This window comes from Scyliorhinus torazame, chromosome 9 (assembly GCF_047496885.1).
Source record: "Scyliorhinus torazame isolate Kashiwa2021f chromosome 9, sScyTor2.1, whole genome shotgun sequence".
Lineage (NCBI taxonomy): Eukaryota > Metazoa > Chordata > Chondrichthyes > Carcharhiniformes > Scyliorhinidae > Scyliorhinus > Scyliorhinus torazame.
The window spans coordinates 28,838,776-28,865,647 of record NC_092715.1 but is presented as its reverse complement, the minus strand read 5'-3'; positions in this window follow the sequence as shown (position 1 = coordinate 28,865,647).

Here is a 26,872-nt window from a genome sequence, read left to right as displayed (position 1 = left end):
GTGAGTCTGTGTGTGTGAGTGAGTGAGTGAGTGAGTGGGTCTGTGTGAGTGGGTCTGTGTGAGTGAGTGAGTGAGTCTGTGTGAGTGAGTCTGTGTGAGTCTGTGTGAGTGAGTGAGTCTGTGTGTGTGAGTGAGTGAGTCTGTTTGAGTGAGTGAGTGAGTCTGTGTGAGTGAGTGAGTGAGTCTGAGTGAGTCTGTGTGAGTGAGTGAGTGAGTCTGTGTGAGTGAGTGAGTGAGTCTGTGTGTGAGTGAGTGAGTGAGTCTGTGTGAGTGAGTGAGTGGGTCTGTGTGAGTGAGTGAGTGTGTCTGTGTGAGTGAGTGAGTGAGTCTGTGTGAGTGAGTGAGTGGGTCTGTGTGAGTGAGTGAGTGAGTCTGTGTGAGTGAGTGAGTGAGTCTGTGTGAGTGAGTGAGTGGGTCTGTGTGTGAGTGAGTGAGTCTGTGTGAGTGAGTGAGTGAGTCTGTGTGAGTGAGTGAGTGAGTCTGTGTGCGTGAGTGATTGGTCTGTGTGAGTGAGTGAGTGAGTCTGTGTGAGTGAGTGAGTGGGTCTGTGTGAGTGAGTGAGTGGGTCTGTGTGAGTGAGTGAGTGAGTCTGTGTGAGTGAGTGAGTGGGTCTGTGTGAGTGAGTGAGTGAGTGGGTCTGTGTGAGTGAGTGAGTGAGTCTGTGTGAGTGAGTGAGTGAGTCTGTGTGAGTGAGTGAGTGGGTCTGTGTGAGTGAGTGAGTGAGTGGGTCTGTGTGAGTGAGTGAGTGAGTCTGTGAGAGTGAGTGAGTGAGTCTGTGTGAGTGAGTGAGTCTGTGTGAGTGAGTGAGTGAGTCTGTGTGAGTGAGTGAATCTGTGTGAGTGAGTCTGTGAGTGAGTGAGTGAGTGAGTCTGTGTGAGTGAGTGATTGAGTCTGTGTGAGTGAGTGAGTGAGTCTGTGTGAGTGAGTGAGTGAGTCTGTGTGAGTGAGTGAATCTGTGTGAGTGAGTCTGTGAGTGAGTGAGTGAGTGAGTGGGTCTGTGTGTGTGAGTGAGTGAGTCTGTGTGAGTGAGTGAGTGGGTCTGTGTGAGTGAGTGATTGAGTCTGTGTGAGTGAGTGAGTGAGTCTGTGTGAGTGAGTGAGTGAGTCTGTGTGAGTGAGTGAATCTGTGTGAGTGAGTCTGTGAGTGAGTGAGTGAGTCTGTGTGAGTGAGTGAGTCTGTGTGAGTGAGTGAGTGGGTCTGTGTGTGTGAGTGGGTCTGTGTGAGGGAGTGAGTGGGTCTGTGTGAGGGAGTGAGTGGGTCTGTGTGAGTGAGTGAGTGAGTCTGTGTGAGTGAGTGAGTGGGTCTGTGTGAGTGAGTGAGTGAGTCTGTGTGAGTGAGTGAGTGAGTCTGTGTGTGTGTGTGAGTGAGTCTGTGTGAGTGAGTGAGTGAGTCTGTGTGAGTGAGTGAGTGGGTCTGTGTGAGTGAGTGAGTGAGTCTGTGTGAGTGAGTGAGTGAGTCTGTGTGAGTGAGTGGGTCTGTGTGAGTGAGTGAGTCAGTGTGAGGGAGTGAGTGGGTCTGTGTGAGTGGGTGAGTGGGTCTGTGTGAGTGAGTGAGTGAGTCTGTGTGAGTGAGTGAGTGAGTCTGTGTGAGTGAGTGAGTCTGTGTGAGTGAGTGGGTGAGTCTGTGTGAGTGAGTGAGTGAGTCTGTGTGAGTGAGTGAGTCTGTGTGAGTGGGTGAGTGGGTCTGCGTGAGTGACTGAGTGAGTCTTTGTGAGTGAGTGAGTGAGTCTGTGTGAGTGAGTGAGTAAGTCTGTGTGAGTGAGTGAGTGAGTCTGTGTGAGTGAGTGAGTGAGTCTGTGTGAGTGAGTGAGTCTGTGTGAGCGAGTGAGTGAGTCTGTGTGAGTGAGTGAGTCTGTGTGAGTGAGTGAGTGAGTCTGTGTGAGTGAGTGAGTGAGTCTGTGTGAGTGAGTGAGTGAGTCTGTGTGTTTGAGTGAGTGAGTCTGTGTGAGTGAGTGAGTGAGTCTGTGTGAGTGAGTGAGTCTGTGTGAGTGGGTGAGTGGGTCTGTGTGAGTGAGTGAGTGAGTCTGTGTGAGTGAGTGAGTGAGTCTGTGTGAGTGAGTGAGTGAGTCTGTGTGAGTGAGTGAGTGAGTCTGTGTGAGTGAGTGAGTGAGTCTGTGTGAGTGAGTGAGTGAGTCTGTGTGAGTGAGTCTGTGTGAGTGAGTGAGTGAGTCTGTGTGAGTGAGTCTGTGTGTGTGAGTGAGTGAGTCTGTGTGAGTGAGTGAGTCTGTGTGTGTGAGTGAGTGAGTCTGTGTGAGTGAGTGAGTCTGTGTGAGTGAGTGAGTGGGTCTGTGTGAGTGAGTGAGTGGGTCTGTGTGAGTGAGTGAGTGAATCTGTGTGTGTGAGTGAGTGAGTCTGTGTGTGTGAGTGAGTGAGTCTGTGTGAGTGAGTGAGTCTGTGTGTGTGAGTGAGTGAGTGAGTGAGTGGGTCTGTGTGAGTGGGTCTGTGTGAGTGAGTGAGTGAGTCTGTGTGAGTGAGTCTGTGTGAGTCTGTGTGAGTGAGTGAGTCTGTGTGTGTGAGTGAGTGAGTCTGTTTGAGTGAGTGAGTGAGTCTGTGTGAGTGAGTGAGTGAGTCTGAGTGAGTCTGTGTGAGTGAGTGAGTGAGTCTGTGTGAGTGAGTGAGTGAGTCTGTGTGTGAGTGAGTGAGTGAGTCTGTGTGAGTGAGTGAGTGGGTCTGTGTGAGTGAGTGAGTGTGTCTGTGTGAGTGAGTGAGTGAGTCTGTGTGAGTGAGTGAGTGGGTCTGTGTGAGTGAGTGAGTGAGTCTGTGTGAGTGAGTGAGTGAGTCTGTGTGAGTGAGTGAGTGGGTCTGTGTGTGAGTGAGTGAGTCTGTGTGAGTGAGTGAGTGAGTCTGTGTGAGTGAGTGAGTGAGTCTGTGTGCGTGAGTGATTGGTCTGTGTGAGTGAGTGAGTGAGTCTGTGTGAGTGAGTGAGTGGGTCTGTGTGAGTGAGTGAGTGGGTCTGTGTGAGTGAGTGAGTGAGTCTGTGTGAGTGAGTGAGTGGGTCTGTGTGAGTGAGTGAGTGAGTGGGTCTGTGTGAGTGAGTGAGTGAGTCTGTGTGAGTGAGTGAGTGAGTCTGTGTGAGTGAGTGAGTGGGTCTGTGTGAGTGAGTGAGTGAGTGGGTCTGTGTGAGTGAGTGAGTGAGTCTGTGAGAGTGAGTGAGTGAGTCTGTGTGAGTGAGTGAGTCTGTGTGAGTGAGTGAGTGAGTCTGTGTGAGTGAGTGAATCTGTGTGAGTGAGTCTGTGAGTGAGTGAGTGAGTGAGTCTGTGTGAGTGAGTGATTGAGTCTGTGTGAGTGAGTGAGTGAGTCTGTGTGAGTGAGTGAGTGAGTCTGTGTGAGTGAGTGAATCTGTGTGAGTGAGTCTGTGAGTGAGTGAGTGAGTGAGTGGGTCTGTGTGTGTGAGTGAGTGAGTCTGTGTGAGTGAGTGAGTGGGTCTGTGTGAGTGAGTGATTGAGTCTGTGTGAGTGAGTGAGTGAGTCTGTGTGAGTGAGTGAGTGAGTCTGTGTGAGTGAGTGAATCTGTGTGAGTGAGTCTGTGAGTGAGTGAGTGAGTCTGTGTGAGTGAGTGAGTCTGTGTGAGTGAGTGAGTGGGTCTGTGTGTGTGAGTGGGTCTGTGTGAGGGAGTGAGTGGGTCTGTGTGAGGGAGTGAGTGGGTCTGTGTGAGTGAGTGAGTGAGTCTGTGTGAGTGAGTGAGTGGGTCTGTGTGAGTGAGTGAGTGAGTCTGTGTGAGTGAGTGAGTGAGTCTGTGTGTGTGTGTGAGTGAGTCTGTGTGAGTGAGTGAGTGAGTCTGTGTGAGTGAGTGAGTGGGTCTGTGTGAGTGAGTGAGTGAGTCTGTGTGAGTGAGTGAGTGAGTCTGTGTGAGTGAGTGGGTCTGTGTGAGTGAGTGAGTCAGTGTGAGGGAGTGAGTGGGTCTGTGTGAGTGGGTGAGTGGGTCTGTGTGAGTGAGTGAGTGAGTCTGTGTGAGTGAGTGAGTGAGTCTGTGTGAGTGAGTGAGTCTGTGTGAGTGAGTGGGTGAGTCTGTGTGAGTGAGTGAGTGAGTCTGTGTGAGTGAGTGAGTCTGTGTGAGTGGGTGAGTGGGTCTGCGTGAGTGACTGAGTGAGTCTTTGTGAGTGAGTGAGTGAGTCTGTGTGAGTGAGTGAGTAAGTCTGTGTGAGTGAGTGAGTGAGTCTGTGTGAGTGAGTGAGTGAGTCTGTGTGAGTGAGTGAGTCTGTGTGAGCGAGTGAGTGAGTCTGTGTGAGTGAGTGAGTCTGTGTGAGTGAGTGAGTGAGTCTGTGTGAGTGAGTGAGTGAGTCTGTGTGAGTGAGTGAGTGAGTCTGTGTGTTTGAGTGAGTGAGTCTGTGTGAGTGAGTGAGTGAGTCTGTGTGAGTGAGTGAGTCTGTGTGAGTGGGTGAGTGGGTCTGTGTGAGTGAGTGAGTGAGTCTGTGTGAGTGAGTGAGTGAGTCTGTGTGAGTGAGTGAGTGAGTCTGTGTGAGTGAGTGAGTGAGTCTGTGTGAGTGAGTGAGTGAGTCTGTGTGAGTGAGTGAGTGAGTCTGTGTGAGTGAGTGAGTGAGTCTGTGTGAGTGAGTGAGTCTGTGTGAGTGAGTGAGTCTGTGTGTGTGAGTGAGTGAGTCGGTGTGAGTGAGTGAGTGGGTCTGTGTGAGTGAGTGAGTCTGTGTGAGTGAGTGGGTCTGTGTGAGTGAGTGAGTGGGTCTGTGTGAGTGAGTGAGTGAGTCTGTGTGAGTGAGTGAGTGAGTCTGTGTGAGTGAGTGAGTGAGTGAGTCTGTGTGAGTGAGTGAGTGGGTCTGTGTGAGTGAGTGAGTGAGTCTGTGTGAGTGAGTCTGTGTGAGTGAGTGAGTGAGTCTGTGTGAGTGAGTGAGTGAGTGGGTCTGTGTGAGTGAGTTAGTCTGAGTGAGTGAGTGACTGAGTCTGTGTGAGTGAGTGAGTGGGTCTGTGTGAGTGAGTGAGTGAGTCTGTGTGAGTGAGTGAGTGGGACTGTGTGAGTGAGTGAGTGAGTCTGTGTGAGTGAGTGAGTCTGTGTGAGTGAGTGAGTGAGTGAGTCTGTGTGAGTGAGTGAGTGAGTCTGTGTGAGTGAGTGAGTGAGTCTGTGTGAGTGAGTGGGTCTGTGTGAGTGAGTGAGTCTGTGTGTGTGATTGAGTGAGTCTGTGTGAGTGAGTGCGTGAGTGAGTGAGTGAGTGGGTCTGTGTGAGTGAGTGAGTGGGTCTGTGTGAGTGAATGAGTGAGTCTGTGTGAGTGAGTGAGTGAGTCTGTGTGAGTGAGTGGGTCTGTGTGAGTGAGTGAGTCTGTGTGAGTGAGGGAGTCTGTGTGAGTGAGTGAGTGGGTCTGTGTGTGTGAGTGAGTGAGTCTGTGTGTGTGAGTGAGTGGGTCTGTGTGAGTGAGTGAGTGAGTCTGTGTGAGTCAGTGAGTGAGTCTGTGTGAGTGAGTGAGTGAGTCTGTGTGAGTGAGTGAGTGGGTCTGTGTGAGTGAGTCTGTGTGAGTGAGTGAGTGAGTCTGTGTGAGTGAGTGATTGAGTGAGTCTGTGTGAGTGAGTGAGTGAGTCTGTGTGAGTGAGTGAGTGAGTCTGTGTGAGTGAATCTGTGTGAGTCTGTGTGAGTGAGTCTGTGTGTGTGATGGGTCTGTGTGAGTGAGTGAGTGAGTCTGTGTGAGTGAGTCTGTGTGAGTGAGTGAGTGAGTCTGTGTGAGTGAGTCTGTGTGTGTGAGTGAGTGAGTCTGTGTGAGTGTGTGAGTCTGTGTGTGTGAGTGAGTGAGTCTGTGTGAGTGAGTGAGTCTGTGTGAGTGAGTGAGTGGGTCTGTGTGAGTGAGTGAGTGGGTCTGTGTGAGTGAGTGAGTGAATCTGTGTGTGTGAGTGAGTGAGTCTGTGTGTGTGAGTGAGTTAGTCTGTGTGAGTGAGTGAGTCTGTGTGTGTGAGTGAGTGAGTGAGTGAGTGGGTCTGTGTGAGTGGGTCTGTGTGAGTGAGTGAGTGAGTCTGTGTGAGTGAGTCTGTGTGAGTCTGTGTGAGTGAGTGAGTCTGTGTGTGTGAGTGAGTGAGTCTGTTTGAGTGAGTGAGTGAGTCTGTGTGAGTGAGTGAGTGAGTCTGAGTGAGTCTGTGTGAGTGAGTGAGTGAGTCTGTGTGAGTGAGTGAGTGAGTCTGTGTGTGAGTGAGTGAGTGAGTCTGTGTGAGTGAGTGAGTGGGTCTGTGTGAGTGAGTGAGTGGGTCTGTGTGAGTGAGTGAGTGAGTCTGTGTGAGTGAGTGAGTGGGTCTGTGTGAGTGAGTGAGTGAGTCTGTGTGAGTGAGTGAGTGAGTCTGTGTGAGTGAGTGAGTGGGTCTGTGTGTGAGTGAGTGAGTCTGTGTGAGTGAGTGAGTGAGTCTGTGTGAGTGAGTGAGTGAGTCTGTGTGCGTGAGTGATTGGTCTGTGTGAGTGAGTGAGTGAGTCTGTGTGAGTGCGTGAGTGGGTCTGTGTGAGTGAGTGAGTGGGTCTGTGTGAGTGAGTGAGTGAGTCTGTGTGAGTGAGTGAGTGGGTCTGTGTGAGTGAGTGAGTGAGTGGGTCTGTGTGAGTGAGTGAGTGAGTCTGTGTGAGTGAGTGAGTGAGTCTGTGTGAGTGAGTGAGTGGGTCTGTGTGAGTGAGTGAGTGAGTGGGTCTGTGTGAGTGAGTGAGTGAGTCTGTGAGAGTGAGTGAGTGAGTCTGTGTGAGTGAGTGAGTCTGTGTGAGTGAGTGAGTGAGTCTGTGTGAGTGAGTGAATCTGTGTGAGTGAGTCTGTGAGTGAGTGAGTGAGTGAGTCTGTGTGAGTGAGTGATTGAGTCTGTGTGAGTGAGTGAGTGAGTCTGTGTGAGTGAGTGAGTGAGTCTGTGTGAGTGAGTGAATCTGTGTGAGTGAGTCTGTGAGTGAGTGAGTGAGTGAGTGGGTCTGTGTGTGTGAGTGAGTGAGTCTGTGTGAGTGAGTGAGTGGGTCTGTGTGAGTGAGTGATTGAGTCTGTGTGAGTGAGTGAGTGAGTCTGTGTGAGTGAGTGAGTGAGTCTGTGTGAGTGAGTGAATCTGTGTGAGTGAGTCTGTGAGTGAGTGAGTGAGTCTGTGTGAGTGAGTGAGTCTGTGTGAGTGAGTGATTGAGTCTGTGTGTGTGAGTGGGTCTGTGTGAGGGAGTGAGTGGGTCTGTGTGAGGGAGTGAGTGGGTCTGTGTGAGTGAGTGAGTGAGTCTGTGTGAGTGAGTGAGTGGGTCTGTGTGAGTGAGTGAGTGAGTCTGTGTGAGTGAGTCTGTGTGTGTGTGTGAGTGAGTCTGTGTGAGTGAGTGAGTGAGTCTGTGTGAGTGAGTGAGTGAGTCTGTGTGAGTGAGTGAGTGAGTCTGTGTGAGTGAGTGAGTCTGTGTGAGTGAGTGAGTCTGTGTGTGTGAGTGAGTGAGTCTGTGTGAGTGAGTGAGTGGGTCTGTGTGAGTGAGTGAGTCTGTGTGAGTGAGTGGGTCTGTGTGAGTGAGTGAGTGGGTCTGTGTGAGTGAGTGAGTGAGTCTGTGTGAGTGAGTGAGTGAGTCTGTGTGAGTGAGTGAGTGAGTGAGTCTGTGTGAGTGAGTGAGTGGGTCTGTGTGAGTGAGTGAGTGAGTCTGTGTGAGTGAGTCTGTGTGAGTGAGTGAGTGAGTCTGTGTGAGTGAGTGAGTGAGTGGGTCTGTGTGAGTGAGTTAGTCTGAGTGAGTGAGTGACTGAGTCTGTGTGAGTGAGTGAGTGGGTCTGTGTGAGTGAGTGAGTGAGTCTGTGTGAGTGAGTGAGTGGGACTGTGTGAGTGAGTGAGTGAGTCTGTGTGAGTGAGTGAGTCTGTGTGAGTGAGTGAGTGAGTGAGTGAGTGAGTGGGTCTGTGTGAGTAAGTGAGTGGGTCTGTGTGAGTGAGTGAGTGAGTCTGTGTGAGTGAGTGAGTGAGTCTGTGTGAGTGAGTGGGTCTGTGTGAGTGAGTGAGTCTGTGTGTGTGAGTGAGTGAGTCTGTGTGAGTGAGTGCGTGAGTGAGTGAGTGAGTGAGTGAGTCTGTGTGAGTGAGTGAGTGGGTCTGTGTGAGTGAATGAGTGAGTCTGTGTGAGTGAGTGAGTGAGTCTGTGTGAGTGAGTGGGTCTGTGTGAGTGAGTGAGTCTGTGTGAGTGAGGGAGTCTGTGTGAGTGAGTGAGTGGGTCTGTGTGTGTAAGTGAGTGAGTCTGTGTGTGTGAGTGAGTGGGTCTGTGTGAGTGAGTGAGTGAGTCTGTGTGAGTCAGTGAGTGAGTCTGTGTGAGTGAGTGAGTGAGTCTGTGTGTGTGAGTGAGTGAGTCTGTGTGAGTGAGTGAGTGGGTCTGTGTGAGTGAGTCTGTGTGAGTGAGTGAGTGAGTCTGTGTGAGTGAGTGATTGAGTGAGTCTGTGTGAGTGAGTGAGTGAGTCTGTGTGAGTGAGTGAGTGAGTCTGTGTGAGTGAATCTGTGTGAGTCTGTGTGAGTGAGTCTGTGTGTGTGATGGGTCTGTGTGAGTGAGTGAGTGAGTCTGTGTGAGTGAGTCTGTGTGAGTGAGTGAGTGAGTCTGTGTGAGTGAGTCTGTGTGTGTGAGTGAGTGAGTCTGTGTGAGTGAGTGAGTCTGTGTGTGTGAGTGAGTGAGTCTGTGTGAGTGAGTGAGTCTGTGTGAGTGAGTGAGTGGGTCTGTGTGAGTGAGTGAGTGGGTCTGTGTGAGTGAGTGAGTGAATCTGTGTGTGTGAGTGAGTGAGTCTGTGTGTGTGAGTGAGTGAGTCTGTGTGAGTGAGTGAGTCTGTGTGTGTGAGTGAGTGAGTGGGTCTGTGTGAGTGGGTCTGTGTGAGTGAGTGAGTGAGTCTGTGTGAGTGAGTCTGTGTGAGTCTGTGTGAGTGAGTGAGTCTGTGTGTGTGAGTGAGTGAGTCTGTTTGAGTGAGTGAGTGAGTCTGTGTGAGTGAGTGAGTGAGTCTGAGTGAGTCTGTGTGAGTGAGTGAGTGAGTCTGTGTGAGTGAGTGAGTGAGTCTGTGTGTGAGTGAGTGAGTGAGTCTGTGTGAGTGAGTGAGTGGGTCTGTGTGAGTGAGTGAGTGGGTCTGTGTGAGTGAGTGAGTGAGTCTGTGTGAGTGAGTGAGTGGGTCTGTGTGAGTGAGTGAGTGAGTCTGTGTGAGTGAGTGAGTGAGTCTGTGTGAGTGAGTGAGTGGGTCTGTGTGTGAGTGAGTGAGTCTGTGTGAGTGAGTGAGTGAGTCTGTGTGAGTGAGTGAGTGAGACTGTGTGCGTGAGTGATTGGTCTGTGTGAGTGAGTGAGTGAGTCTGTGTGAGTGAGTGAGTGGGTCTGTGTGAGTGAGTGAGTGGGTCTGTGTGAGTGAGTGAGTGAGTCTGTGTGAGTGAGTGAGTGGGTCTGTGTGAGTGAGTGAGTGAGTGGGTCTGTGTGAGTGAGTGAGTGGGTCTGTGTGAGTGAGTGAGTGAGTGGGTCTGTGTGAGTGAGTGAGTGAGTCTGTGAGAGTGAGTGAGTGAGTCTGTGTGAGTGAGTGAGTCTGTGTGAGTGAGTGAGTGAGTCTGTGTGAGTGAGTGAATCTGTGTGAGTGAGTCTGTGAGTGAGTGAGTGAGTGAGTCTGTGTGAGTGAGTGATTGAGTCTGTGTGAGTGAGTGAGTGAGTCTGTGTGAGTGAGTGAGTGAGTCTGTGTGAGTGAGTGAATCTGTGTGAGTGAGTCTGTGAGTGAGTGAGTGAGTGAGTGGGTCTGTGTGTGTGAGTGAGTGAGTCTGTGTGAGTGAGTGAGTGGGTCTGTGTGAGTGAGTGATTGAGTCTGTGTGAGTGAGTGAGTGAGTCTGTGTGAGTGAGTGAGTGAGTCTGTGTGAGTGAGTGAATCTGTGTGAGTGAGTCTGTGAGTGAGTGAGTCTGTGTGAGTGAGTGAGTGAGTCTGTGTGAGTGAGTGAGTCTGTGTGAGTGAGTGATTGAGTCTGTGTGTGTGAGTGGGTCTGTGTGAGGGAGTGAGTGGGTCTGTGTGAGGGAGTGAGTGGGTCTGTGTGAGTGAGTGAGTGAGTCTGTGTGAGTGAGTGAGTGGGTCTGTGTGAGTGAGTGAGTGAGTCTGTGTGAGTGAGTGAGTGAGTCTGTGTGTGTGTGTGAGTGAGTCTGTGTGAGTGAGTGAGTGAGTCTGTGTGAGTGAGTGAGTGGGTCTGTGTGAGTGAGTGAGTGAGTCTGTGTGAGTGAGTGAGTGAGTCTGTGTGAGTGAGTGGGTCTGTGTGAGTGAGTGAGTCAGCGTGAGGGAGTGAGTGGGTCTGTGTGAGTGAGTGAGTGAGTCTGTGTGAGTGAGTGAGTGGGTCTGTGTGAGTGAGTGAGTGAGTCTGTGTGTGTGAGTGAGTCTGTGTGAGTGAGTGAGTCTGTGTGAGTGAGTGAGTGAGTCTGTGTGAGTGAGTGAGTGAGTCTGTGTGAGTGAGTGAGTGAGTCTGTGTGAGTGAGTGAGTGAGTCTGTGTGAGTGAGTGAGTGGGTCGGTGTGAGTGAGTGAGTGAGTCTGTGTGAGTGAGTGAGTGGGTCTGTGTGTGTGAGTGAGTGAGTCTGTGTGAGTGAGTCTGTGTGAGTGAGTGAATGAGTCTGTGTGAGTGAGTGAGTCTGTGTGAGGGAGTGAGTGGGTCTGTGTGTGTGAGTGAGTGAGTCTGTGTGAGTGAGTCTGTGTGAGTGAGTGAATGAGTCTGTGTGAGTGAGTGAGTGAGTCTGTGTGAGTGAGTGAGTCTGTGTGAGTGAGTGAGTGAGTATGTGTGAGTGAGTCTGTGTGAGTGAGTCTGTGTGAGTGGGTCTGTGTGAGTGAGTGAGTGGGTCTGTGTGAGAGAGTGAGTGAGTCTGTGTGTGTGAGTGAGTGAGTCTGTGTGAGTGAGTGAGTGGGTCTGTGTGTGTGAGTGAGTGAGTCTGTGTAAGTGAGTGAGTGAGTCTGTGTGAGTGAATGAGTGAGTCTGTGTGTGTGAGTGAGTGAGTCTGTGTGAGTGAGTGAGTGGGTCTGTGTGAGTGAGTCTGTGTGAGTGAGTGAGTGAGTCTGTGTGAGTGAGTGATTGAGTGAGTCTGTGTGAGTGAGTGAGTGAGTCTGTGTGAGTGAGTGAGTGAGTCTGTGTGAGTGAATCTGTGTGAGTCTGTGTGAGTGAGTCTGTGTGTGTGATGGGTCTGTGTGAGTGAGTGAGTGAGTCTGTGTGAGTGAGTCTGTGTGAGTGAGTGAGTGAGTCTGTGTGAGTGAGTCTGTGTGTGTGAGTGAGTGAGTCTGTGTGAGTGAGTGAGTGAGTCTGTGTGAGTGAGTGAGTGGGTCTGTGTGAGTGAGTGAGTGGGTCTGTGTGAGTGAGTGAGTGGGTCTGTGTGAGTGAGTGAGTGGGTCTGTGTGAGTGAGTGAGTTAGTGGGTCTGTGTGAGTTTGAGTGAGTGAGTGGGTTTCTGTGAGTGAGTGAGTGGGTCTGTGTGAGTGAGTGAGTGGGTCTGTGTGAGTGAGTCTGTGTGTGTTTGAGTGAGTGAGTGGGTCTGTGTGAGCGGGTGAGTGGGTCTGTGTGAGTGAGTCTGTGTGAGTTTGAGTGAGTGAGTGAGTCTGTGTGAGTGAGTGAGTGGGTCTGTGTGTGTGAGTGAGTGGGTCTGTGTGTGTGAGTGAGTGAGTCTGTGTGAGTTTGAGTGAGTGGGTCTCTGTGAGTGAGTGAGTGAGTGAGTCTGTGTGAGTGAGTGAGTGGGTCTGTGTGATTGAGTGAGTGGGTCTGTGTGAGTGAGTGAGTGGGTCTGTGTGAGTGCGTGAGTGGGTCTGAGTGATTGAGTGGGTCTGTGTGAGTGAGTGAGTGGGTCTGTGTGAGTGAGTGAGTGGGTTTCTGTGAGTGAGTGAGTGGGTCTCTGTGAGTGAGTGAGTGAGAGAGTCTGTGTGAGTGAGTGGGTCTGTGTGAGTGAGTGGGTCTGTGTGAGTGAGTGAGTCTGTGTGAGTGAGTGAGTCAGTGTGAGTGAGTGGGTCTGTGTGAGTGAGTGAGTGAGTGGGTCTGTGTGAGTGAGTGGGTCTGTGTGTGTGAGTGTGTGAGTGAGTGAGTGAGTGAGTCTGTGTGAGTGAGTGAGTCTGTGTGAGTGAGTGGGTCTGTGTGAGTGAGTGAGTCTGTGTGAGTTTGAGTGAGTGAGTGGGTTTCTGTGAGTGAGTGAGTGGGTCTGTGTGAGTGAGTGAGTGACAGAGTCTGTGTGAGTGAGTGGGTCTGTGTGAGTGAGTGGGTCTGTGTGTGTGAGTGAGTGGGTCTGTGTGAGTGAGTGAGTGAGTCTGTGTGAGTGAGTGAGTGGGTCTGTGTGAGTGAGTGAGTCTGTGTGAGGGAGTGAGTGGGTCTGTGTGTGTGAGTGAGTGAGTCTGTGTGAGTGTGTCTGTGTGAGTGAGTGAATGAGTCTGTGTGAGTGAGTGAGTGAGTCTGTGTGAGTGAGTGAGTCTGTGTGAGTGAGTGAGTGAGTATGTGTGAGTGAGTCTGTGTGAGTGAGTCTGTGTGAGTGGGTCTGTGTGAGTGAGTGATTGGGTCTGTGTGAGTGAGTGAGTGGGTCTGTGTGAGTGAGTGAGTGGGTCTGTGTGAGAGAGTGAGTGAGTCTGTGTGTGTGAGTGAGTGAGTCTGTGTGAGTGAGTGAGTGGGTCTGTGTGTGTGAGTGAGTGAGTCTGTGTGAGTGAGTGAGTCTGTGTGAGTGAATGAGTGAGTCTGTGTGAGTGAGTGAGTGAGTCTGTGTGAGTGAGTGAGTCGGCCTGTGTGAGTGAGTGAGTGAGTCTGTGTGTGTGAGTGAGTGAGTCTGTGTGAGTGAGTGAGTGGGTCTGTGTGAGTGAGTGAGTGGGTCTGTGTGAGTGAGTGAGTGGGTCTGTGTGAGTGAGTGAGTTAGTGGGTCTGTGTGAGTTTGAGTGAGTGAGTGGGTTTCTGTGAGTGAGTGAGTGGGTCTGTGTGAGTGAGTGAGTGGGTCTGTGTGAGTGAGTCTGTGTGAGTTTGAGTGAGTGAGTGGGTCTGTGTGAGCGGGTGAGTGGGTCTGTGTGAGTGAGTGTGTGAGTCTGTGTGAGTTTGAGTGAGTGAGTGGGTCTGTGTGATTGAGTGAGTGGGTCTGTGTGAGTGAGTGAGTGGGTCTGTGTGAGTGCGTGAGTGGGTCTGAGTGATTGAGTGGGTCTGTGTGAGTGAGTGAGTGGGTCTGTGTGAGCGAGTGAGTGAGTCTGTGTGAGTGAGTGAGTGGGTCTGTGTGAGTGAGTGAGTGAGAGAGTCTGTGTGAGTGAGTGGGTCTGTGTGAGTGAGTGAGTGAGTGGGTCTGTGTGAGTGAGTGGGTCTGTGTGTGTGAGTGTGTGAGTGAGTGAGTGAGTGAGTCTGTGTGAGTGAGTGAGTCTGTGTGAGTGAGTGGGTCTGTGTGAGTGGGGCTGTGTGAGTGAGTGAGTCTGTGTGAGTGAGTGAGTCTGTGTGAGTTTGAGTGAGTGAGTGGGTTTCTGTGAGTGAGTGAGTGGGTCTGTGTGAGTGAGTGAGTGAGTGAGAGAGTCTGTGTGAGTGAGTAGGTCTGTGTGAGTGAGTGGGTCTGTGTGTGTGAGTCAGTGGGTCTGTGTGTGTGTGTGAGTGGGTCTGTGTGAGTGAGTCTGTGTGAGTGAGTGAGTCTGTGTGAGTGAGTGAGTCTGTGTGAGTTTGAGTGAGTGAGTGGGTTTCTGTGAGTGAGTGAGTGAGTGGGTCTGTGTGAGTGAGTGAGTGAGAGAGTCTGTGTGAGTGAGTGGGTCTGTGTGAGTGAGTGAGTGGGTCTGTGTGAGTGAGTGAGTGAGAGAGTCTGTGTGATTGAGTGGGTCTGTGTGAGTGAGTGAGTGGGTCTGTGTGTGTGAGTGAGTGAGTCTGTGTGAGTGAGTGAGTGGGTTTCTGTGAGTGAGTGAGTGGGTCTGTGTGAGTGAGTGAGTGAGAGAGTCTGTGTGAGTGAGTGGGTCTGTGTGTGTGAGTGTGTGAGTGAGTGAGTGGGTCTGTGTGAGTGAGTCTGTGTGAGTGAGTCTGTGTGAGTTTGAGTGAGTGAGTGGGTTTCTGTGAGTGAGTGAGTGGGTCTGTGTGAGTGAGTGAGTGAGAGAGTCTGTGTGAGTGAGTGGGTCTGTGTGAGTGAGTGAGTGAGAGAGTCTGTGTGAGTGAGTGGGTCTGTGTGAGTGAGTGATTGAGTCTGTGTGAGTGAGTGAGTGAGTCTGTGTGAGTGAGTGAGTGAGTCTGTGTGAGTGAGTGAATCTGTGTGAGTGAGTCTGTGTGAGTGAGTGAATCTGTGTGAGTGAGTCTGTGAGTGAGTGAGTGAGTCTGTGTGAGTGAGTGAGTCTGTGTGAGTGAGTGAGTGAGTCTGTGTGAGTGAGTGAGTGACTCAGTGTGAGTGAGTGAGTGCGTCTGTGTGAGGGAGTGAGTGGGTCTGTGTGAGTGAGTGAGTGGGTCTGTGTGAGTGAGTGAGTGAGTCTGTGTGAGTGACTGAGTCTGTGTGAGTGAGTGAGTCTGTGTGAGTGAGTGAGTGAGTCTGTGTGAGTGAGTGAGTGAGTCTGTGTGAGTGAGTGAGTGAGTCTGTGTGAGTGAGTGAGTGAGTCTGTGTGAGTGAGTGAGTGGGTCTGTGTGAGTGAGTGAGTCTGTGTGAGGGAGTGAGTGGGTCTGTGTGTGTGAGTGAGTGAGTCTGTGTGAGTGAGTCTGTGTGAGTGAGTGAATGAGTCTGTGTGAGTGAGTGAGTGAGTCTGTGTGAGTGAGTGAGTCTGTGTGAGTGAGTCTGTGTGAGTGAGTCTGTGTGAGTGGGTCTGTGTGAGTGAGTGATTGGGTCTGTGTGAGTGAGTGAGTGGGTCTGTGTGAGTGAGTGAGTGGGTCTGTGTGAGTGAGTGAGTGAGTCTGTGTGTGTGAGTGAATGAGTCTGTGTGAGTGAGTGAGTGGGTCTGTGTGTGTGAGTGAGTGAGTCTGTGTGAGTGAGTGAGTGAGTCTGTGTGAGTGAATGAGTGAGTCTGTGTGAGTTAGTGAGTGAGTCTGTGTCAGTGAGTGAGTCGGTCTGTGTGAGTGAGTGAGTGAGTCTGTGTGAGTGAGTGAGTGAGTCTGTGTGAGTGAGTGAGTGGGTCTGTGTGAGTGAGTGAGTGGGTCTGTGTGAGTGAGTGAGTGGGTCTGTGTGAGTGAGTGAGTGGGTCTGTGTGAGTGAGTGAGTTAGATGGTCTGTGTGAGTTTGAGTGAGTGAGTGGGTTTCTGTGAGTGAGTGAGTGGGTCTGTGTGAGTGAGTGAGTGGGTCTGTGTGAGTGAGTCTGTGTGAGTTTGAGTGAGTGAGTGGGTCTTTGTGAGCGGGTGAGTGGGTCTGTGTGAGTGAGTGTGTGAGTCTGTGTGAGTTTGAGTGAGTGAGTGGGTCTGTGTGATTGAGTGAGTGGGTCTGTGTGAGTGAGTGAGTGGGTCTGTGTGAGTGCGTGAGTGGGTCTGAGTGATTGAGTGGGTCTGTGTGAGTGAGTGAGTGGGTCTGTGTGAGTGAATGAGTGGGTTTCTGTGAGCGAGTGAGTGGGTCTCTGTGAGTGAGTGAGTGAGAGAGTCTGTGTGAGTGAGTGGGTCTGTGTGAGTGAGTGAGTGAGTGAGTGAGTGAGTGAGTCTGTGTGAGTGAGTGAGTCTGTGTGAGTGAGTGGGTCTGTGTGTGTGAGTGTGTGAGTGAGTGAGTGAGTGAGTCTGTGTGAGTGAGTGAGTCTGTGTGAGTGAGTGGGTCTTTGTGTGTGAGTGTGTGAGTGAGTGAGTGAGTGAGTCTGTGTGAGTGAGTGAGTCTGTGTGAGTGAGTGGGTCTGTGTGTGTGAGTGTGTGAGTGAGTGAGTGAGTGAGTCTGTGTGAGTGAGTGGGTCTGTGTGAGTGAGTGGGTCTGTGTGTGTGAGTGTGTGAGTGAGTGAGTGAGTGAGTCTGTGTGAGTGAGTGAGTCTGTGTGAGTGAGTGGGTCTGTGTGAGTGGGGCTGTGTGAGTGGGTCTGTGTGAGTGAGTGAGTCTGTGTGAGTTTGAGAGAGTGAGTGGGTTTCTGTGAGTGAGTGAGTGGATCTGTGTGAGTGAGTGAGTGAGAGAGTCTGTGTGAGTGAGTGGGTCTGTGTGAGTGAGTGAGTGGGTCTGTGTGTGTGTGTGAGTGGGTCTGTGTGAGTGAGTCTGTGTGAGTGAGTGAGTCTGTGTGAGTGAGTGAGTCTGTGTGAGTTTGAGTGAGTGAGTGGGTTTCTGTGAGTGAGTGAGTGAGTGGGTCTGTGTGAGTGAGTGAGTGAGAGAGTCTGTGTGAGTGAGTGGGTCTGTGTGAGTGAGTGAGTGGGTCTGTGTGAGTGAGTGAGTGAGAGGGTCTGTGTGAGTGAGTGGGTCTGTGTGAGTGAGTGAGTGAGTCTGTGTGAGTGAGTGAGAGAGTCTGTGTGATTGAGTGGGTCTGTGTGAGTGAGTGAGTGGGTCTGTGTGTGTGAGTGAGTGAGTCTGTGTGAGTGAGTGAGTGAGTCTGTGTGAGTGAGTGAGTGGGTCTGTGTGAGTGAGTGAGTGAGTCTGTGTGAGTGAGTGAGTGGGTCTGTGTGAGTGAGTGAGTGAGTCTGTGTGAGTGAGTGGGTCTGTGTGAGTGAGTGAGTCTGTGTGAGGGAGTGAGTGGGTCTGTGTGAGTGAGTGAGTGAGTCTGTGTGAGTGAGTGAGTGGGTCTGTGTGAGTGAGTGAGTGAGTCTGTGTGAGTGACTGAGTCTGTGTGAGTGAGTGAGTCTGTGTGAGTGAGTGAGTGAGTCTGTGTGAGTGAGTGAGTGGGTCTGTGTGAGTGAGTGAGTGAGTCTGTGTGAGTGAGTGAGTGAGTCTGTGTGAGTGAGTGAGTGGGTCTGTGTGAGTGTGTGAGTCTGTGTGAGGGAGTGAGTGGGTCTGTGTGTGTGAGTGAGTGAGTCTGTGTGAGTGAGTCTGTGTGAGTGAGTGAATGAGTCTGTGTGAGTGAGTGAGTGAGTCTGTGTGAGTGAGTGAGTCTGTGTGAGTGAGTGAGTGAGTATGTGTGAGTGAGTCTGTGTGAGTGAGTCTGTGTGAGTGGGTCTGTGTGAGTGAGTGATTGGGTCTGTGTGAGTGAGTGAGTGGGTCTGTGTGAGTTAGTGAGTGGGTCTGTGTGAGTGAGTGAGTGAGTCTGTGTGTGTGAGTGAGTGAGTCTGTGTGAGTGAGTGAGTGGGTCTGTGTGTGTGAGTGAGTGAGTCTGTGTGAGTGAGTGAGTGAGTCTGTGTGAGTGAATGAGTGAGTCTGTGTGAGTGAGTGAGTGAGTCTGTGTGAGTGAGTGAGTCGGTCTGTGTGAGTGAGTGAGTGAGTCTGTGTGAGTGAGTGAGTGAGTCTGTGTGAGTGAGTGAGTGGGTCTGTGTGAGTGAGTGAGTGGGTCTGTGTGAGTGAGTGAGTGGGTCTGTGTGAGTGAGTGAGTGAGTCTGTGTGAGTGAGTGAGTGGGTCTGTGTGAGTGAGTGAGTGGGTCTGTGTGAGTGAGTGAGTGGGTCTGTGTGTGTGAGTGAGTTAGTGGGTCTGTGTGAGTTTGAGTGAGTGAGTGGGTTTCTGTGAGTGAGTGAGTGGGTCTGTGTGAGTGAGTGAGTGGGTCTGTGTGAGTGAGTCTGTGTGAGTTTGAGTGAGTGAGTGGGTCTTTGTGAGCGGGTGAGTGGGTCTGTGTGAGTGAGTGTGTGAGTCTGTGTGAGTTTGAGTGAGTGAGTGGGTCTGTGTGATTGAGTGAGTGGGTCTGTGTGAGTGAGTGAGTGGGTCTGTGTGAGTGCGTGAGTGGGTCTGAGTGATTGAGTGGGTCTGTGTGAGTGAGTGAGTGGGTCTGTGTGAGTGAGTGAGTGGGTTTCTGTGAGCGAGTGAGTGGGTCTCTGTGAGTGAGTGAGTGAGAGAGTCTGTGTGAGTGAGTGGGTCTGTGTGAGTGAGTGAGTGAGTGGGTCTGTGTGAGTGAGTGGGTCTGTGTGTGTGAGTGTGTGAGTGAGTGAGTGAGTGAGTCTGTGTGAGTGAGTGAGTCTGTGTGAGTGAGTGGGTCTGTGTGAGTGGGGCTGTGTGAGTGGGTCTGTGTGAGTGAGTGAGTCTGTGTGAGTTTGAGTGAGTGAGTGGGTTTCTGTGAGTGAGTGAGTGGATCTGTGTGAGTGAGTGAGTGAGTGAGAGAGTCTGTGTGAGTGAGTGGGTCTGTGTGAGTGAGTGGGTCTGTGTGTGTGAGTGAGTGGGTCTGTGTGTGTGTGTGAGTGGGTCTGTGTGAGTGAGTCTGTGTGAGTGAGTGAGTCTGTGTGAGTGAGTGAGTCTGTGTGAGTTTGAGTGAGTGAGTGGGTTTCTGTGAGTGAGTGAGTGAGTGGGTCTGTGTGAGTGAGTGAGTGAGAGAGTCTGTGTGAGTGAGTGGGTCTGTGTGAGTGAGTGAGTGGGTCTGTGTGAGTGAGTGAGTGAGTCTGTGTGAGTGAGTGAGAGAGTCTGTGTGATTGAGTGGGTCTGTGTGAGTGAGTGAGTGGGTCTGTGTGTGTGAGTGAGTGAGTCTGTGTGAGTGAGTGAGTGGGTTTCTGTGAGTGAGTGAGTGGGTCTGTGTGAGTGAGTGAGTGAGAGAGTCTGTGTGAGTGAGTGGGTCTGTGTGTGTGAGTGTGTGAGTGAGTGAGTGGGTCTGTGTGAGTGAGTCTGTGTGAGTGAGTCTGTGTGAGTTTGAGTGAGTGAGTGGGTTTCTGTGAGTGAGTGAGTGGGTCTGTGTGAGTGAGTGAGTGAGTCTGTGTGAGTGAGTGAGTGAGTCTGTGTGAGTGAGTGGGTCTGTGTGAGTGAGTGAGTGGGTCGGTGTGAGTGAGTGAGTGAGAGAGTCTGTGTGAGTGAGTGGGTCTGTGTGAGTGAGTGAGTGGGTCGGTGTGAGTGAGTCTGTGTGAGTGAGTCTGTGTGAGTGAGTCTGTGTGAGTGAGTGTGAGTGAGTGGGTTTCTGTGAGTGAGTGAGTGGGTCTCTGTGAGTGAGTGAGTGGGTCTGTGTGAGTGAGTGAGAGCGTCTGTGTGAGTGAGTGAGTGGGTCTGTGAGAGTGAGTGAGTGGGTCTGTGTGAGTGAGTGAGTGGGTCTGTGTGAGTGAGTGAGTGAGTCTGTGTGAGTGAGTGAGTGGGTGTCTGTGAGTGAGTGAGTGGGTCTGTGTGAGTGAGTGAGAGAGTCTGTGTGAGTGAGTGGGTCTGTGAGTAAGTGAGTGAATCTGTGTGAGTGAGTGAGTGGGTCTGTGTGAGTGAGTCTGTGTGAGTTTCTGTGAGTGAGTGGGTTTCTGTGAGTGAATGGGTTTCTGTGAGTGAGTGAGTCTGTGTGAGTGAGTGAGTGAGTCTGTGTGAGTGAGTGAGTGAGTAAGTCTGTGTGTGAGCTTGTCTGTGAGTCTGTACAGTTAGTGAGTGGGTCTGTGTGAGTGAGTGTGTCTGTGTGAGTGAGTGTGTCTGTGTGAGTGAGTGGGTCTGTGTCAGTGAGTGTGTCTGTGTGAGTGAGCGAGTGGGTCTGTGTGAGTGAGTGAGTGAGAGAGTCTGTGTGAGTGAGTGGGTCTGTGAGTAAGTGAGTGAGTCTGTGTGAGTGAGTGAGTGGGTCTGTGTGAGTGAGTCTGTGTGAGTTTCTGTGAGTGAGTGGGTTTCTGTGAGTGAGTGGGTTTGTGTGAGTGAGTGAGTCTGTGTGAGTGAGTGAGTGAGTGAGTGGGTCTGTGTGAGTGAGTGAGTGAGTCTGTGTGAGTGAGTGAGTGAGTAAGTCTGTGTGTGAGCTTGTCTGTGAGTTTGTACAGTGAGTGAGTGGGTCTGTGTGAGTGAGTGGGTCTGTGTGAGTGAGTGTGTCTGTGTGAGTGAGTGGGTCTGTGTCAGTGAGTGTGTCTGTGTGAGTGAGCGAGTGGGTCTGCGTCAGTGAGTGAGTGAGTGAGTCTGTGTGAGTGAGTGAGTGAGTCTGTGTGAATGAGCTTGTCTGTGATTTTGTGAGAGTGTGAGTGTGGTGGTATGTATTAGGAGTAGTATGGTACCTGTGAAGCCGAGAGGCTATTTGCTTACAGATATGCCGCCTGCTGACTCCGCCCTGAAGGCGGAGTATAAGTGCTCAAGTTCTCCCAGCAGCCGCATTCTGTGACTGAGCTGCTGGGGAACAAGTCTTGCTTAATAAAGCCTCGATTGATTTAATCTCTTCTCGACTTGAGTGAGTAATTGTTGCGCTACAGTGAGTGAGTGAGTGAGTGAGTGAGTGAGTGAGTGAGTGAGTGAGTGAGTGAGGAGGTGAATGTAAGGTCACTGTTAGTTAAACCCAACTACTTAACTCGGTCCAGTCGCCACTGCTTTCCCGGTGACCGGGACTTGGGGACTAGACTGTATCTCTCTAGCTTAGCTTCATAAAAGAAAAGACAAAAGAGATTTTACTGGTAACTCTGCTGCTTTGATAGGCCAAACCTTTTGTTTTATTACACTTTGTGGTAACATGTCGTTATTCTTTGCCTTGCGATCCAGAATGGTCTGATGTGTTGATTATAAAGAAACCACCAATCTTTAACTTGAAGCAAAATTGATTTATTGAATGAAAATTAAATTAAATAGAGTCCGCACACTCTACAGAGCTATAACTAATTAATAAAGTAAGATTGAGTGTCTAACATTAATCTATAATTAGCTAATGATGTCCTTGTGCTACTTCTCTCTAATCTAAACTAGTCCTTGAGCTGTGATCAATCTCTCTCCTGCTAACACTTAACGATCCAAGATTCCCGGAGTTCTAATATTTATCCTGGGAATTGGTGGTGCCCTCTAGTGTTTGAATTACACTGAGATGGAATAATTAACCCTTCGCTGGTATACCTATATACATATAATTACAACCTTATCTTGCCAAAATGTGCTCTTCAGCCCTGTGATCCCCTGCATAAACAGGTTGTACAAGCCTGACAGAAAACTGTGCCTTTGGTAACGCTGCTTTGTCTTAAGCTTTCTCTTGCTCACAAAAACTGTAGGATTTGCAGTAAAATTTTGCCCGTTGTAATTCTCAATCTGTCGGATTGCCTCGGTTCAAATATGGGCAAAGCTGAATGCCAGAGATGAGGAGCTGGATCCTCCATTTGAGTGTTGAATCTGGCCCCAAATTCGTGGCTTTCCGCGACAGCAGAACTGGTGCAACACTTGGACCGATTCAGTGACTGCGGAGGGGCTAACATCAGCGGCACATGGAACACAATTGATTTCCATGGGAAACGGTGCGGGGCTCAGTGGTTTCGCGATTGTCACTCAGGAGGTTGACAAGCTACAGCCGCACATACACACTGCACTCCCCCCACACACCAAGGGAGCCAACAAGATGGCAGCAAGGGGAGCAGCTAAACACTTCACCGCCGTCAAGACCCTCTTGGATGTGCTGAAGGAGAGGCGGATGACCCTGTACCCCGGCCCAGGAAGGACTTTACCAGCTGCCACCGTTCACCGTGCCTGGCCGCAGGTGGCAGAGGCTGTGTGCAATATCATCTGGACTGGCCAGCATTGCTGGACAAAACTGCACAACCTCCTCAGGGCGGCCAGGGTGCATAGGCAGCACTGTGCCCGGGCACCAACCCCCGTCCCACACACCCGTAATCGTACCCCACCCTGTACCACACGCTGGTGCCCATACTGTTTGCCATGGCCAGGTTGAACACTGTCATTTTCCGTTTGCCCCCTCCCCTCCCAGGAAAAGGTTGCCCATAACCACCGGGAGCAGGAGAAGACTGGAGGGAGAGTGCCGGACCCGCGGTCCCCTCACCGTGGCTGAGCAAAGGACCCTGGAGGTTGGCGGCCCAGAGGAAAGGGAGGTCACCAGCGTGGTGTTCGGGCGAGGAAGTGAGACCCTGCTGGATTGCGGTTCCCTGTGACACGTGTGTCAATACCGCCCCCAACGCCAGCCTCACCCCCACACCACCCACACCCCCACCCTCACCCGCACACTACCCTCGCCATCACCTCCACCCTCACCTCCCTCACCACCATCCTCACCCCCACACCATCCTCACCCCCACACCATCCTCACCCCCACACTACCCTCGCCATCACCTCAACCCTCACACCACCCTCACCCCCACTTCCACCCTCACCCCCACCTCCACCCGCACCAGTCACAGAGCCAGGGACTACATGAGGGGTTGTTGGCGAGCATCCAGTACCTGCAGGGGGAGTTGGAGGAGTCCAGCCCCGTGCAGCAGCAGGAGGAGGTGGTGCCGACAATGCGTGCCACCCAGGACAATACTAATATTAATCATCTTTATTGTCACAAGTAGGCTTACATTAACATTGCAATGAAGTTACTGTGGAAAGCCCCTAGTCGCCACATTCCGGCACCTGTTTGGGTTCACTGAGGGAGAATTCAGAATGTCCAATTCACCTGACAGCACATCTTTCGGGACTTGTGGGAGGAAACCGGAGCGCCCGGAGGAAACCTGTAAGGTTTTCGGGCAATTCGGCCCTTTTGGAGAAACTCAGAGACTGTAAACTGACTTTCCAGCCAAGGGAACAGAACCAGTTTTCCCAGCAGGCTTGGCCCGCTGAGCTGAGTGGGGACATAAGCACATAAATATTTACAAACACCCCCCTAGGAGCTACAAGGAAGAAGGAGCCAGACAACAAGATAACATCAAGACACAGACAAAGGGGCACGGGAATACACAGGAGGCTTGCATGCAAGCAGGACAATGGGATGGTCATAGCCCCATGCAAATGTAAATGACCTGGCCTCCACCAGAGCAGAATCCAATCAACACCCCATCAACATAGCAGCATCTCCGGAGCAGATGGAAGTCTTTGAAAATCTTCAAGGGAGCTCAACCTCGTTATCTCAAAAAACAGACTGGAGGCGGACCTAGGGGAGGTACTCCCATCTCGACAGGTCTGACCGGCTCAAAGGGGGCGGGACCAGCGGGAACTTTAAATCTTACCTTTTTCAATGCAAAAGGGGCTGGCCGATCACAGGACAAAGCCAGGTAAAACAATATAAAAGGGGCTGTGTTTTCGATTGGGGGTCTCTTGGTTCCTGGCTCGACCTCTGCAACCCTGTCTTGACCTCTGCAGCCTGTGACCGTAAGTAACCCGCAGCAGCTTGCGAAACTCCCTTGATCTTAATAGTGGTTGAGGCTTTGGGGAAGGGAACTTGTTTTGTGTCTTGTGATTTTGCTAAAACCTGTGTAACTGTAAGAATTTTCGTTGTGTCCGCTATATTACCTTTTGAATAGACTTAGTTGTATTAGAGCATAAGATTTTACTGTGTTTCTTCTGTTGATGATTTTGACCTGGGTTTACAATAAATCTTGATTTGATGCTAATTGGAGTCGTTTAAATTCTTCAATCCTTCACCAGCGATCTCTGACCAAGTCATTGTTAAAATACTCCTCACCTTAATTCCGGGTTCAGGAATCGAGGGTCATCTTGAGCGATTCACTCAGGACAGACTGCTGGTTAGGGAATAAACAGCAGTGTCCTATTCTCTCTCTTGGGAAAGCTACTCTAGTGGAGTAGGAACCGGGTGGCTGTTGCACCACCGGCAAGAGAGAGAATCACCTGGGTATTGGTAGGGGTCTGGAGATCTGTGTGATATAAGTCTCAGGCTGTCGGTTAGGAATAAACGGCAGGCTTGAATCAGTGCTCTCTTCAGTGGAAGTGTCCCAGTGCGACATCCCCTGGCCTCTGAAGTTTCAGTGCCAGCTGGAGAGAGACACACACAGATATTCGAACCCCAGATATCGGCCCAGTAGTGGAGTAGCGGAGATGGCACCCTCTACAATGGCGACCGGGGCAGGAGCCCGGTGGTTTGGAGTATGTGACTTGGCAGAGGGGGTGAGGGAACGAAGCAAAATGGAGGAGAGAATATCCTCGTATTTGTGGCAAAAGGTCAACCTCACCAAACCTTGGGTCTCAGAATTAATCAATGCGGAGCAACCGGTAATGGCAGCGGCTGCATGGACAGACAGTAAGGCGCACAAAAGGCACTTGGAGAAGGCAGTTTGGCTGGTTTGCCTGTCCGAGCAGGTAGTCAAGACAGAGGATAGGGTCGAAGAGTTAGAGCAGGAGTTGAGAGAAGTGAGGGCCAGCGCAGGGGACAGCGCTAGCGCAGCGGAACGACTGCGGGAGGAATTGGCAGGAATTAAACAGGACAGTGCGAGTGTAGCGGAACGACTGCGGGAAGAAATGGCAGAAATGAAACAGGAAAGCGAGTCTAACCGGTGTGAGAAGGACTATCTCCACTGCCAGATAGTGGAGGGTAAAGAAAAGGAACGGAGGCTCCAGGAACTCTATGCTCGGAGTACAGAGCAGTGTAGGAAGCTGGAGGGGAAGTTCCGGGACATCCAGGCAGCGTACCGAGTGGCTCGCGAGGAAGTAGGGGACTGTGCCCATGGGCCGTGCCAGGCACGAATAACGGAGTTGGAGGAGACCTTGTCCAGGTTCAGGGGACAGATACACCTGGTAGGTCCAGGGGGGTTCCCTAGGGGCAAGGTGCTCCTCGCAGCGGATGATTCCCCAAAGGCCAAGGGGAATAGACCGCCTCCTGAGGCACCGGGATTGTGTCCGGGTCGGCAGGGGGGGATCGGACTGCACGTTCAGGGGCAAGTCCAAGGGGGGTCGGCAGGGTACCCCCAGCTGGCGGCGTGTCCGCCTGGTTTCGTATGTGGGTCCCCATGGGATGGGGACAGACCGCTGCCTGGGATGCCGGTGATGGGGCCGGGTCAGCAGGTAGGGTTTGGACCGCCCGGTCAGGGGCAGGTCCAAGGGGGGTCAGTGGTGTATCCCCAGATAGCGGCGTCTCCTATATGGGTAGCTAGCCCGGGGACAGGGGGGCTACCCAACGGGGCAAGAGAGCTGGACAGTGGGGAGGAGGAGCAGGAACCCCAGGTAGGGCGGATGTGCCCTGTCAGACAAAGAAGGTATGGTCCCCCGGCGGGGATGGCAAACAGGGGACCGGTTGAGGGCGACATTATCGTTCCTCATGGGGCATCCGCGCTCAGGGGGATGGTGGCCCACGTTCCCAGACTAACTCCAAAGGGGGATCCGTCGCTGCATTTTATGGAGGTGGAACAGGCTGCCAACATCAATGACTGCGACGAAGGGGAGCAAATAAAGATGCTCCTGATAACCCTAGATGCCCAGCTATGCAGGACAGTGACCTCTGGGAATGGGGGAAGACCTGACACCTGGGCGGCAGCACAGACTGCTGTTCTGGAGGCAATGGGCTTGAATCTGGGGAGCCCTTTCATGAGGGTGGGGGAAACCAAGCAGCAACCAGGGGAATCTCCCACTATGTTCGCAGACAGGCTGTGGACTGTCTATGTGGAGGCGTGTGGGGCTCCCGCGGATAGGCAGAATTTAGATGAGAGAACAGCCCACTGGCTGAAGACCCTCGTAGCTAACTGTCTCCCTCACATTAGGGCAAAGGCCGAACACTGGTTCGACCCGCAGAGTCCGGACCTTAATGAGGCAGAGGTCCTTAGGAAACTCACCCTTGCATATCGTAATGGGGAGAGGGGTGAGGACAAGCCCCTTAAGGGTAGGGTGCATGAAATCGCGCCAGCAGCCCCTAAGAGAGAGTGGAAGCATGAGGGCACCCGGACCTCCGACGAGAAACCGGTATGCTACGGGTGTGGGAAGGCCGGACATTTCAAGAGGGAATGTAAAAACCCTAGCAAGCAGGAGAGGGCTCCCGCAGTAGAGAGTCAGACCCCGGCGGTAGGAGCAGCTGCCCCGGGAACCATCGAGATAAGTAAAATTTTAGCCCTTTTGCAAGGCTCAGGACAGGGGGCAATGGCAACGGGCCAGGGCCTGCCCGCACCCACACCACAAGAACCCGTATGACTACCCAGGGAGCAGCCTCAGGAAAAAGGGAGCGCAGGGGTAGTTCTAGCCCCAGACCCTGGTCCGGTCCAGGTGCAGGGTCCCATTCTGGAGGCTGCCTCAGGGGCTATTTGCAGTTTAAATCCCTTAAGGTGGGACCCATGCGAACGCCACATCAGTCAATTTAAATTGTTCCACCCCATAAGGACAAAAAAGAGCAAGGTGGGGGGAAGACGGGGGGTGGTAGTGGAGAAACCCCCCGTAGAATTAACGACGGTGGGGGAGGTCCCTGACTCCACGGTCACACAACCGGTGACAAGGTGCTGTCCCGAAGGGGCAGTCCCAAAGAGACCGACAGTGCTGCAAGCACCCAGCCCAGGGACAGGAACGATTCCCAAGCCCTTACCTGTGGGTCAGGTGGCCTGCCTTAGTATAGAGGCTAAGGAGGCGGAGGAAGTGGAGGTATCACCTTGGGTTTGGGAACCAGTCAGGGGACGAAGGAGCAATCGGGTCTCCAAGCCCCCGGTAAGATGGTCCCCATCACACCTCCCTGTCACCCGGTCCCGCAGTAAGGGGGCCCGAGTAGAAGGGAGCGATGAGGGATCACCGAACCCTGTTGGGAAAGGAGAGGAAAGGGGCAGCCCGAACCCCCGGGAGGGGACGGTCTGGCCCGAGCCGTTGGACCAAACAGGTGGACTGCCCCAGTTTAACGGGGCACAGTTTTAATTTGGCCACCCGGAGACGGGTGGCATTGTATATAACATATTCCCTTTCCTTTCCCCCTGCTAGTTCTAAATTAGTGTGTAGTTGTGTGTGAGGTATTTGGGATCGTGGGGACACAGAAGCGCCTGGTGCAAGGGTAAAATGATGAAGCACCAGGCACTAGGACCCTGGTGCAGCCGGGCTGTAAACACAGAACCCCAGACAGGCTGCGGCAACTTCAAAGCAGGAGCTGCTGCTGCAACCGGATTGCGGCAGGCACTAGGACCCTGGGGAGCCGGGCTGTAAACACAGAACCCCAGACAGGCTGCGGCAACTTCAAAGCAGGAGCTGCTGCCGCCACTGGATAGAACCCATGCACTTTAAGGTAGGTAGGGCTGTAGAGGCAAGAATGTGTTTTGTTTTTACAGATGGGGCACCGGACGATGTGGAGCTTGCTGATGATCTTGGCGATGGTGGGACCGGGAGAACTCCGCAGAGGCGAGACAGAAGAGTCCTTCGACTGACCGGGTTAGGGTGACTGAGGGCAGGCGGGTGTGTTTAACCTGTGAGGGGGACGTTCCTTTGG